Raw genomic sequence first — 12,882 nt, 5'->3', positions numbered from 1 at the left:
ATAGCCTGCAAAAGTCTTTGCACAAGATCAGAATTAGCGATCGGTTTTCCGTCAGCCGATCTAAATCCTCTTTGTCTCCACAATGTGCCAAAGTCGTGTACGACGCCAAACGCATAGCGGCTGTCCGTGTAAATTGTCACACGCTTATCCACATGTAGCTCACAGGCGCGTATTAAAGCCATGAGCTCTGCTTTTTGTGCTGAGTGAAATGGTAATGAGTGAGCCTCTAGTATGATGTCAGGCAAGGTCACCACTGAATAGCCACAAAGAAATGAGTTGTCATTCGGCCTTGAACAGGACCCGTCCACATAAACCGTGGCTGAGTCTGGGATAGGTGTTTGCTCTAGATCTGGACGTGGTGCTGTGGATTCCTGTATGCGTGTCATGCAGTCATGAACGTCAAGCCCGTCTGAGCCATCCTGTCGGTCAGAAGAACACAGCATACGGATCAATAAATGTGCTGGCGAATTGGGTGTGCTGTTTGCTTTTATAGTGAGATTTGCTGTTGAAGTCAGTGTAGCTTCATAACCTGAGCGACGTTGTGCGGTCATATGTTGTGTAGTTATGTTTGCTAGAATGGTCGTGACCTGGTAATTGGTGTGTAGAATAGTGTCATGTGAGAGTGTGAACTTCTCGCAGTCCCTTATCATGATAGAGCAAGCTGCTACTGCCCTCAGGCAGGCCGGCATCCCCTGAACAACCACAGGCAGCACCTTTGAATAGAAGGCTACTGGGCGGTAGCCACTGCCATGCTCTTGGGCCAGTACACCTGTGCAGGTTGTGCCGTTCTCTGTGACGTACAGATGGAATGGTAAGTGGTAGTCAGGCAGACCCAAACAAGGAGCGGAAGTCAGCGCTCCCTTTAATGCATTGAAAGAGGCAGTCATTTCTGTGGACCACAGTATTCGAGGAGGCTTGTCTTTTTTACAACAGTCACACAGAATGTGGTCATGAAAAGAACAGTCTGGTATCCACTGTCTGCAATAGTTCACCATGCCTAGGAAAGACAGCATTTCCTTCTGTGTAGTGGGCTTAGGGACGGAGGTCACAGCTTTGACCCTGTCTGCAGTCATGAAACGTTTTCCGTGAGACAGTGTAAATCCCAAATATTGAACAGAAGTCTGACAGTACTGCATTTTCTTTGCTGATGCTTTGTGGCCAGTCTGTTGGAGGTGCTGGAGAAGCATGTGTGTAGCAGTTTGACATAGTTCCTCACTCGGAGCACAGAGGAGGAGGTCATCCAGTACAGCCCTCCGGAGGAGTGAAGCTGTCCAGGGTAGCACGGACCACCATTGAGAAAGCAGCAGGGCTGTCTACCATGCCTTGGGGCAGGCGAGTCCAAGTGTACTGCTTATGTCTATGTGTGAATGCAAATATCGGCTGTGTGTCTTCATGCACAGGCACTGAGAAAAAAAGCGGAACACAGGTCCACCACGGTAAAATGTGTAGCTGTGGATGGAATGGATGTCAATATGCTGGGAACGTCTGAGAGGTGGCAGAGGCATAATGACTGCATTAATTTGCCTTAAGTCTTGTATGAAACGCCATACGCCAGGTTTGTTAGGCTTTGGCACAGGATTGACAGGAGTGTTATATGGAGATACTGTGGGCTTTATTACTCCTGTAATCAATAAATCTCCTATGATGACATCAAGGGCTGCGGCTTTTTCGGCGGAAATGGGATATTGCTTGACATATACTGGCTTGTTGTTTTTCAGCTGTGCGTGATAAGGTGTACAGTCAATAAATCCTACATCATTCTAACCCTTTGACCATAATGTCATATTCTGGTATTCAGCTGGCAACGTAACTGCAGAAATAGTACAGTGGATAGGGTAGGTTAGATCAATGTGTTGACATGGTGTAGTTATGTCATAACCTATGTCTGAGTTATGTGACAAAACCACTGTTTGACCTTCACTGGTGTGAGCAGTTATCATGTTGTTGAACAGTTTGAGAGAGACAAAAGTGTGGCTCCCAGTCATGGGATTACCTGGTAGTGGCGTCTGTACACGTGTTTGACACAGTGTGTGACGTGGAGTACCGGACAAAAAGATGTTGATTTCATTCTCTGCTGAGGCGTCCAGCTGACACAGAGGCTGTTCCTTCTCCATGATGTCGGTGCATAAGGCAGAGAACACATAACTGTTATCAGTATCAGCAAACATTTCACCCTTTGTGTTAAATGAAATACACAAATTCATTTTTGCCATTAAATCTCTGCCTAATAAATTCACAGGCGAGTTTGGAATAATTACAAATGGATGATATGTGATTTCATCTGGTTTTGGGCCCCAACGTGTCTTTAGAGAATGAGTTTTAGGGCATTGCACTATAGTTCCATTAATTCCCATAGTGTTGATACACACAGAGGAAACAGGCCCATTATAGAATTTTCCAGACAGTGAACTTTTAGTGGCTCCACTATCCACTAAAAATGGGTATTTCTTACCATCTATTTCTACTTCTAATATGGGCAAGTGCTCTGTGTTATGGGACAGTTGCAAATGCAACATTGTGTGTAGTGCTTCACACTGCTGTCCCTTATCCTCACCTGGGCCTCCCTACTGGCGGTCCAGCCGGGGATTATCAGATGATGGGAAAAGATCATGGTGAGAATTGTAACGCACCCTTTCCCATTCTGATTCATGCTCTGGGTGTCTGCGGCTGCTGGAAAACTGAGCTAAATTTGCACCTCTAGCTTGTCTACCTTGTGGGTTATAATGCGGATTGTAAGGTTGCCTAGATGTGGGGCCATTATTGCGTGCTCCCTTTAGTTGCCAGTTACCTTGACTGGAAGAGCTCTGCTGAGGCCTAGTGGCAGGAGCTTGTCCTGCATTCTGTGGTTGAGACGCGCGTGCTCTATTGGAAGCTGCAAATTGACACTCCACAGACCAATGCCCTATCCTTCCACAGCAAAAACACACATCTCTACTCTTATCTTTCTGTCCTCTGAAACTTCCCTGCTGTGCTGGAGCGGGTGATCCTGCATACATTAGTTTCTCACTTTCTTCTGGATCTATGACATCAAAATTCAACATCATTTTAACAGTTTTAGCTTTCGTGGTAGTAGGGAAAAGATCTGCACTGGCCTTCAGTTTTACAAGCTTTAAGAAAGCATCTTTACTCAGTTCGTAGAGATTATCAGTAGCTGTCACTTTTAGCAACTGAGAGCATTCAGGGTGGATATTGTTCAAAAAGGTAGTAATGAAAATCTGATCATTTCCATCCTCTGGCATGCATGCCTCATTAGCCCAACAGTGCATAAAGCGTTTTATGAATACTAGGATAGATTCATCAGGCTTCTGTTTACACATTGTTACTGCATTTAAGTCAATTTTGTCTCTGGACATTGTTAACAGGAATCTCTTTAGATTCCTGAAGAAACCGGTGATTTTGTCATCATCTACCCACAAGAACTCTGCAGTTGTGGATGCTTTATCATGCTTTGGATCTAATTCACCTATCTCTCCTATGAGTTGTGACTCGGTTATTCCAGGAATGCATTGACACAATATGTACCTGTAATCCGGACCACCCAAGTGGTGATACCTGGTACTTCTCTGTAATGCAAAGACAAAGGCTGTAGGATTTTTAAGAGGATCAGGAAGCTCTTTAATAGTTACCACTAATTCTGAGATTTTAGGGGGCTGAATACAACACTGATCTCCTATTATCATAAAGGGGTAAGTGTCATTGACGTCACTAGATTTTAATTCTGATTGTTTGCGAGTGTTGGTGTAAGGACCTTTGTCATTCTGGCTTTGTTTTTCCTTTTTTCCTTTTAGATAAGTCTTTATTAAAGTTCTGGTAATAGGTATTTCTTTAGCTACCTCTAAACCTCTAGCCACGATATCGTGGCGTTTCATGTGGGTGTCTATTATGGACACTGCCTGATGCAAAAGTTTTTCTTCACAGTCGTCTAAATTGCTTTTCATAAGTTCCTCACATTCTTCTTTCAAAAGTTTTTCTCTTTTTCTATGTTCTGCTAATTCTTCCTCGCGGCGTATATATTGATTTTCCTGGTCTTGTTCAAGGAGATGGCTAAGATTCATTGCATCTGATTCAGGTTTTTTGTCACTTTCTTTTAAGCTGGTTAGATCAGAATGTTGACGTTGTGTGCGTGCAGCTGCTACAGCGACTATTAATTCGGTCTCATCTTCGTAAGGGGGTGGGGCCGTAGGCAGAACGGCTGGACATGCAAGACTAGCTTTTCCTGTGGTAGATTTATTTTCTATGCTAGAGCCTGCACTAGTTTTATTTGATGTTAAAGCATCTATACCTGGTTCCGGTCCCTTTTTCCATAGTGATAATATTCGATGTATCACGTCACGACATTCTATCATATATTTTCTACAGGATTTTTTAAGCAGACTACTTTTCTTATCGCAAATGATATTCAACATTTCTACTGACCTGTTTTCTGGCGATAATCGTTCGGGATAGGGCTCCGGAAATAAATTAGAATGCATTGAACTTACAGTTCTTAAGTTGTAGACAAAGTCAGTCATGTAAGCACTTCCACATGTTCTGGATACGTAATCATGAAAGTCTTCACCGATTCGCGGACGTGGATTACACGTGACCGGAAGTGGGAGTCGTACTGAGCCGTTATTTGTGACTTTATATTTTATTTTATTTTGTTTTGCAGTTAATTTCGATTTTTTTTGGACCTGTCTGAGGTCTTTTAATTATTCTGACCCATGTTCAGTGATTTCCAGAGGGGTTTACACGCTTGAAGGATTTATGTTAGTATTTTTGCTGAGGCAAAGTTGAGGTTACTTTCGATTTTATTGCTAGCAATTTTCGTTTTCAAAACAACAGGCAACCTCCTGTATCTCTCTGCTTTTAATTTACTTTAATCGGGGCTAAGGAAGTCGTCAGTGTACCCCATTTATCTGGGCCACTAAGGAAAGCTTCGTCAGTATATCCCGTTTCTTTATTCGGGGCTAAGGAAGACTCGTCAGTGTCCCATTTATCTGGGCCACTAAGGAAAACTTCGTCAGTATATCCCGTTTCTCTATGAATCACTGAGAAAGGTATAATACAGTCTTATAAATAAAAAAAGACACGTATTTACCTTCGTCAGCAAATCCCACTTCTGACACCAAATTGAAAGAAATCTCCGTCTGTGGATCGGGTTTCCTTCGAGGCGTGAGCACCTATCAGCAGAGATTGTCCATAACCTATAGAACTCAAAGAAATATTCTCAAGTAACAGTCAAATATGCCATTCAGCGTGTTAGTTACGACGTCGGGAGCAGCTGGGAGAACAAAACGACACAGAAACTATACGGGTTGCTTTCCCAAAATCAACTCAAAGGTTTATTCATCTTACAACAGTATATATAGAGGAAAAAGGTTCGTGTGTCAACAGATTCTCAGTTCAAACCGGTACAGACCAAATAAGGGAACGTCTTCCTGCCTTGTGAGCAAAGAAGTATCCTTTGTGTAGTTTATCAGTTCAGCTACAATTTATGATCATCCCAGCAAAATACACTCCTAGACATAGAATACAGAGTTCTTTCATTAGTGAATTCTGAAACGAACCACCTGGCCTTTAACAAGCTCCTTTCTAAGAGATAAGGAAGGGAGGATGGGAGTAAGGAAGTGGTCTCTGTGGTATTTTCGACCTTGAGGTACCAACCTGTGATTCTTACACATTAATTCTTAGGTTACAGAGAAAGAGAAAAACAACTAGTAAATGGGCCTTATTGAGTAACAGTTTTCCTGTATAATATCACTATAAAACAATATCCTGTAAATGCTAACCGTAGTGCTAAAATATCACAACAGTTATGAATTGTACACCATCCATTCTCAGCTTGGTCATGGAAAAGGGTTCAAAGAGGCCTTGACACTGACATAATAACCAGAGTCGTTTGAGCTGAACATTTCTGCTGCTATTGACAGCCATTTGAAGCATCAGAATCAGAATCAGAATACTTTATTGATCCCTGGAGGAAATTATTTTTTGTTACAGTGCTCCATTATAAACCAACATTAAGACAAGACTTCCTGAAGTCCACGATCAGTTCCTTGGTCTTTGCCACGTTGAGCTGCAGATGATTCTGCTCACACCACGTGACAAAGGAGTCGATCACAGCCCGGTACTCTGTCTCATCATTCCTGCTGATGCATCCAACCACCGCAGAGTCATCAGAAAACTTCTGAAGATGGCAGGTCCCTGTGCAGTGGCTGAAGTCTGTGGTGTAGAGGGTGAAGAGGAAGGGGGAGAGGACAGTCCCCTGTGGTGCCCCTGTGTTGCTGATTACCTTGTCAGACACACACTGTGGGAGACGTACATATTGTGGTCTTCCTGTCAGGTAATCAACAATCCAGGACACCAGAGAAGCATCCACCTGCATCGCTGCTAACTTATCACCCAGGAGGGTCGGCCTGATGGTACTGAAAGCACTAGAAAAGTCAAAAAACATGACCCTCACAGTGCTCGCCGGCTGGTCCAGATGGGTGTAGACACGATTGAGCAGGTAGATGATGGCATCCTCAGTTCCGAGACGAGGCTGATAAGCGAACTGAAGGGGATCCAGATGTGGTCTTACTATGGGTCGCAGCTGGTCCAGGATGAGCCTTTCCAGGGTCTTCATGATGTGGGAGGTCAGTGCCACGGGCCTGTAATCCTGGGGGCCACTGGGACGTGGCGTCTTCGGTACAGGGACAAGGCATGATGTCTTCCACATCACTGGGACCCTCTGCAGACTCAGACTCAGCATAAATAGTTTATGAAAGACTCCACACAGCTGGGGGGCACAGGTCTTGAGGACAAGGGGACTCACTCCATCTGGTCCAGCAGACTTGCGTGAGTGAAGTCTCCTCATTTGCATCTCAACCTGGTATTGAGTGAAGGTGGGGGAGGGGTGTCAGGAATCTCACAGGAGGCAACAGCGCCATGTGAAGAGAGAGGCTGGCAAAGTGGTGTGGCTCTGGATTCCAGGCTGACTACAGGTGAGGTTGTGGGGGTGGGAGCAGACACTGTGGTGTCGAATCTATTGAAAAACAGATTCAACTTGTTGGCTCTATTCTCACCTCCCTCAGGTCCCCTGCTGTTGGTTGGCCTGAATCCAGTGATGGTCTTCATGCCCCTCCACACCTCTCTCATGCTGTTCTGCTGGAGTTTCCACTCCAGCTTCCTCTTGTAATTGTCCTTAGCCTCTCTGATCTTGTCCTTTAGTAACACCTGGACCTTCCTCACCTCCTCTTTGTTGCCCCCTCTGAAAGCCCTCTTCTTGTTGTTGAGGAGGGCTTTGATGTCCTTAGTCACCCAGGGCTTGTTATTTGGGTAACAATGAACAGTCTGAGCTGGAACAATGGAGTCGGTGCAGAAAGTTATGTAGTCTGTGATACACTCAGTAAGCCCATTGATGTCCTCGGCGTGAGGCTCACAGAGTGTTTCCCAGTTGGTCACCTCGAAACAGCCTTGTATTTCCGCTATTGCCTCCTCTGACCACCTCCTAACAGTCCTGGTGGTCACAGGTTCCCTCCTCACAATTGGCACATAGCGGGGGGTGAGGTGAATCAGGTTATGATCTGACCTACCAAGTGGGGGGAGGGAGGAGGAGCTGTATGCATCCTTGACGTTAGCATAAAGTCTAAAAGTAAGTCTAAAATTTTCTCTCCCCTGGTGGAACAGTCCACATATTGTTTGAATGTTGTTAGTGTATTGTCCAGTGATACATGGTTGAAGTCACCCGAGATCACAATAAAGGCACTCGGGTGCTGAGTCTGTAACCGAGCTATGGCAGAGTGGATAGTGTCACATGCAGCTGTGGGGTTAGCAGAGGGAGGAACATAAACAGCCACCAAGATGACGTGAGAGAATTCCCTGGGTAAATAATACGGCCTGAGTCCAACAGCACACAGTTCAATGTCTGGGCAACAAATCCTTTCTTTGATTGTTATGTTGGCAGGGTTACACCACCGCTTGTTAACTAAAACAGCAAGCCCACCTCCTTTCCGCTTACCGCTAGCGATGCTGTCCTTGTCCGCCCGAACAGTGTGGAAACCTTCCACGGAAGCATTCTCATCGGGAATGTCCTGGTGCATCCATGATTCGGTGAAACACATCAGGGTACACTCTCGGTATTCCCTCTGACTCCGTACCAGTGCTGAGAGCTCATCGATTTTATTTGCCAATGATCGCACATTTCCCATCACGATAGATGGCAGACACGGTTTATACCTCCTCCTCGCTTCGAGCCTCCGCTGTCTCACCATCTCCTTTTTTCTTCTCTTCTGTCCTTGACCTCTGCATCCCCCATGTGTTTTCCTCCAAATTTCAGCTGGTACTTCTGCGGGCCTGGCCAGCGAGCCGGCCGGCATCAGGGCGATCAGCTGATCTCTGGAGTAAACAGTCCGTGCGTGTAGGAGATGTGCCGCGGTCCCATTCCTTGATAAAAGTAACAGTTCCACGGCCACCAGAAGAACAAAAACTCTCTCAATCCACATGATTGAGTAAGAGATAATAAACGGATGTAAATACAAGTCAGAAAAAAAAGAATACGTAACAAAAAAGAGCTAAACCAAGAGAAAAGCAGGAGCGACTGTAACAGGCTGCACGCTGGTTGGCGCATGCGCACTGTATTTACATCACTGTAAATTTATTCTTATCACTGCTCAGATTCTGTGTCTGACCATTTTTTAATTTTGCACATTTCTGAAGTACCGTATTTTCACAACCATAAGGCGCACTTAAAAGTCTTAGATTTTCTTCAAAAAGTGCGGCGCGCCCTATAGCGCAGTGCGCCCTGTGTGTTGTAAGGAGGACGTAGTAGAGAACACCATGAGAACGCTAAAGGGTGAAGTGTGTGCGTTGACTTTATTGCACATACCTGTATAAAAGAACAGGTATGTGCGTTATGCAGGACATCGTTGTTTTAACAACCCTGAAAATGGCAAAGAGACACGCTTACGAAGCACAGTTTAAACTGAAGGCCATCAGCTACGCGGAGGAACATGGAAATCGAGCAGCGGCGAGAGAATTTAAGATTAATGAATCGATGGTTCGCAAGTGGAGGAAGCTGGAAAACAAGCTCCGGCAGGTCAAGAAAACGCAGCTGAGTTTCCGCGGACATAAGGCGATCATCGAGCAAAGAACGAGCGGGAGAAGCGTTTCGACGGTCACCATTCGGCTAAAAGCAGTTTCACTTTCACTTTTTATGAAACGGTGCCATTTTTCCCTCCGGACCAGGACTACGGTAGCGCAGCAACTTCCAGCGGATTATAAGGAAAAGCTGGCCATCTTCCGCTCCTACTGCAGCAAACACATCGGCGACAAACACATCCAGCGATGGATGACCGATGGAGACCACAGTTTAACCAAGAGTGGAAACCAGCGCCGGGCGAGTTACGCCACAATTTGCCAATGGATTGTAGATGCTTGGGCTAACATGTCTGCTGGCACTGTTGTTCGAGCTTTCGCAAAAGCCGGCATCATTTCCGAGGAGCCGCACGGCACGGAAAGTGACTCTGACAGTGAAGAAAGTGAACCTGGCATGTTTGATGAAGATTTAGCGCAGCTGTTCAATTCAGACACAGAGGATGAGGACTTCGATGGGTTTGATTGATGATAAAAATGTCAGTACCAAACTTTGTTTTGCTCCTGCTTTATTTTTAAATACGCACACTTGTATGCTTGTGTGTTGTTGATGATGACGATTACTGGTAATAAAAATGTGAGTAAGGTACCGAACTCAGGTTTGCTCCCGCTTTATTTTTAAATACGCATACGGTACTTGTATGCGCCCTATGATCCAGTGCGCCTTATGTGTGTGTTAAATACAGTAATGGCACACATAACTGAGACTGCGCCTTTTAGCACAGTGCGTCTTATGGTCGTGAAAATACTTGGATGTTTCATTTGATCTTGGATGTAGTAAGCGACGTACGAAGCACAGGGCCCAGCTCTTCTCTGACAGCATGGTGGGAGTTTCTAAAATTGATGGCGTCTTCATTAATCCCATGCAAACGTACACCTATCTGGAACAACCCTGACATATTACAAAACAATAATATGATAAACTTTTCAGATTGGAGTGGTAAAGGAATCAAATATTTAGAACATATACTAGAAGGAACAGAATTTATTTCATTTGACGGACTAGTTACACAATATGGGATCAACAAGAAAAGATTTTTAGAATATCAACAAATTAAATCCATAGTAAAAAAAGAAATTTAAACGGGGTCAAGTTGAACTACAAACACCACCAAGTGTGGTTCAATTTCTTACTCTTAAAACCCCCCAAATTACTATCCAAAATATACAGAATCCTTTCTAAAACAGATGAATAAATATCACTTCCCACCACATCAGATCAATTGCTCTGGGCTCCTTTGATGAGCTCCCTCACCTAGTGGGGGTGGGGGCTCATAGTTTGCTCCCGCCTTCACTGTTGTGATTGGTGTGGGGGTAGGGACAGGCTTAGGGCGTCGGGGGGTTCCTCGGAGGCATCTTCCTTGGGGGGCTCAACCTGGGGTAGTGATCATGGCCAATTAGGGGCTCTGTTGGCTCTTAGGTGACGGTTTCCTCGTGGCTGCGTGCAGCGGGGCTAGGAGAGGGTCTGTGCTGGCTGACGGACGTGGGTTACTGACCTGGTAGCCTGGCTGCCCCTGGGTGGGTCCGGGATGGGCGTGAGGTTCTGGGGGCGCTCCGTCTCTGGGCTGGGGCCCTGGCCTGGCCTCGGGGGCTTGGGTCCTGGTTGGTGTGTTGCCGGGGTTGTTGGCGGGTGCGTGCATGGGGGGGCAGCCATGGCGCAGGGTGCCGCCGGTGCATCGAGCCACCTGGGGGGCTCTTCAACTGGTGGGGGAGATTGCCACATCTTGCAGGAGCTTTCCTCTCTTCAGGAACTCTCTCTGCAGGAGGGGGAGATACAGGAGAGGTGGAGGAAGATCTCAGCCTGGGCATCTATTGTCTTATGTAGTCTGGAAGATGAGTGAATGATGGGGTGGGTGCAGTTTTCTCTGTGGTGGGGTTGGGTGGACTGTCCCGGGCTCTGTGGGGCCGGGCGGTGCTGCTGCACTGGGCCCCTGTCTGGATGGGCCCGGGCCCCCTTTCCCTGGCGGGTCGCGGAGTATGGGGGTGCCTACTGGGGCGAGCGGGGGAGCTGGCCCCAGTAGGCGGTCTGCCTCTCCCCACCGCACCCACTGCGGTGGGGAGAGGCAGCGGTGGGGCGAGGCACCCCACCCACCTGGGTCTGGGTGCAGTTCCCCCCTCCAGGGGCAAGGGTACCTAGACCCGGTTCGTAGAGTACGTTTGGGGAGTGTGATCGTGTGTACAGCATCTCTTTATGTTTGTCTCCACGTTGGTTGAGTGTGGAGTAAGTGCATATGAGAGCATGAGGGTGGGAATGGATGTTTGTATCTGTGTGTGCCTGTATGTCTGTGTCTATATGTCAGGTTGGGTATCAGATGCCACCTCTCTGGGGACATCTCAGGCCCTCCAAGGTTTGGAGGCCTATCTCCCCCCACCACCACTTCCCCTGCCGGTGGCGGACTCCCTCAGACATCGGTGCGTTGGTGGTTCTTTGTGTCTGGTGATGGGCGTCCGGGTACACACCGGCTCACTCCTTGGCGGCCGCTTATCGGGGCCTGGAGCCTGGGGCTCGCTCGGGCCACTTCGGAGGTGGGGTGCCCCCGGCCTCTTGGCCTGGGGCTCGGTCACTCAGGCACAGCTGGCAGCCGGTGGAGCTCACGGGCGCATCACTGCAACCCCCCCTGGCTTCTGCTCCGCGGCTGCTGAGTGACCCCTCATCTGGGACTCTCCTCAGCTCTTTCTGGGACAGTGGCGCGGCTGCCCCTCTGTTGGTCTTCCTTGGTCTCTTGTCTTGGTCTGGAGTTTTGATCTCCTCCATACCTGCTTCATGCCCTGGAGGACGGGGCAGTGGCTCCCCACACCCTCTAGCAGATCATTACATGAAGGAACCGTTTAAAAAAAACAAGCGCGTCCATGCTCACAGGTGTACACACGGGTGATCACACCCACAAACTACACCCTTTTTGGCTCCTACCTCAAAGCCCACTGTGTTCTGTTGATCTTATGTGCTGCACAATAATGTTTAATATTTAGTATTTACTGTCATATTCCCATATATCATTGTGATGTTGTTTATTCTATTACTCTTGTTTTCCTCTGCTTGTTTTTTTTTTTCTTTCTCAACAGGTCAGGGCCGTGCAGAGAGGTTTAAAGGGGCGGGTGCTCAAAGTTAAAAAGGGGCACATTGAACCAGGCTGAATAACAACAACACACATTCATCAAGAATCTAATATGGGAAGGGCAGGGCTGTGTTGATCTGAGACTGTAGACATTAAAAAGTCCATAGGAGAGATGGTAGCTGATTAAACAAGTGTCATGAGATAATAACAAAATGCAAAGATTGGTGACAGCGCTTGGAACCATAAGGCAACAAAAAACTGTGAGAAATAATTTAGGCTCTGCCTGTGAATCACTCTTTGCTTCTCTTCTTCCTTCCATCCCATCATTTCATATGTCACTCTCCACTTGCTATGTGAGAACAAGGTACAACTTTCTATTGCAATAAACTATAATCTAATTATCCACACCTAACAACTCTTGCACTTAATCTATAATAAAATGATGACAGAAAAATGTTATAGCCCTGCCTTTAGTAGCCTCACACAGCTCCTGCTGTTTCCTCCTCATGTCCTTACCAGGCATTTCTGGACAATGTTATATCATGAGTAATATTTTTTTTAAAAATCCATCTAAATAAAACACACACATGCACGCACACACAGTGACATTTTAGACCTTCTTCAGAATACTGTATATACTATGGGCATCATGGTGCTGATCCAGAATCCTTACATTATTATTTATTACTAGAGCTACAATAATAAAGCAATG

This window comes from Rhamphochromis sp. 'chilingali' (assembly GCF_963969265.1).
Source record: "Rhamphochromis sp. 'chilingali' genome assembly, chromosome: 3".
NCBI classification, from domain to species: domain Eukaryota; kingdom Metazoa; phylum Chordata; class Actinopteri; order Cichliformes; family Cichlidae; genus Rhamphochromis; species Rhamphochromis sp. 'chilingali'.
This window is presented reverse-complemented; position numbering follows the sequence as displayed.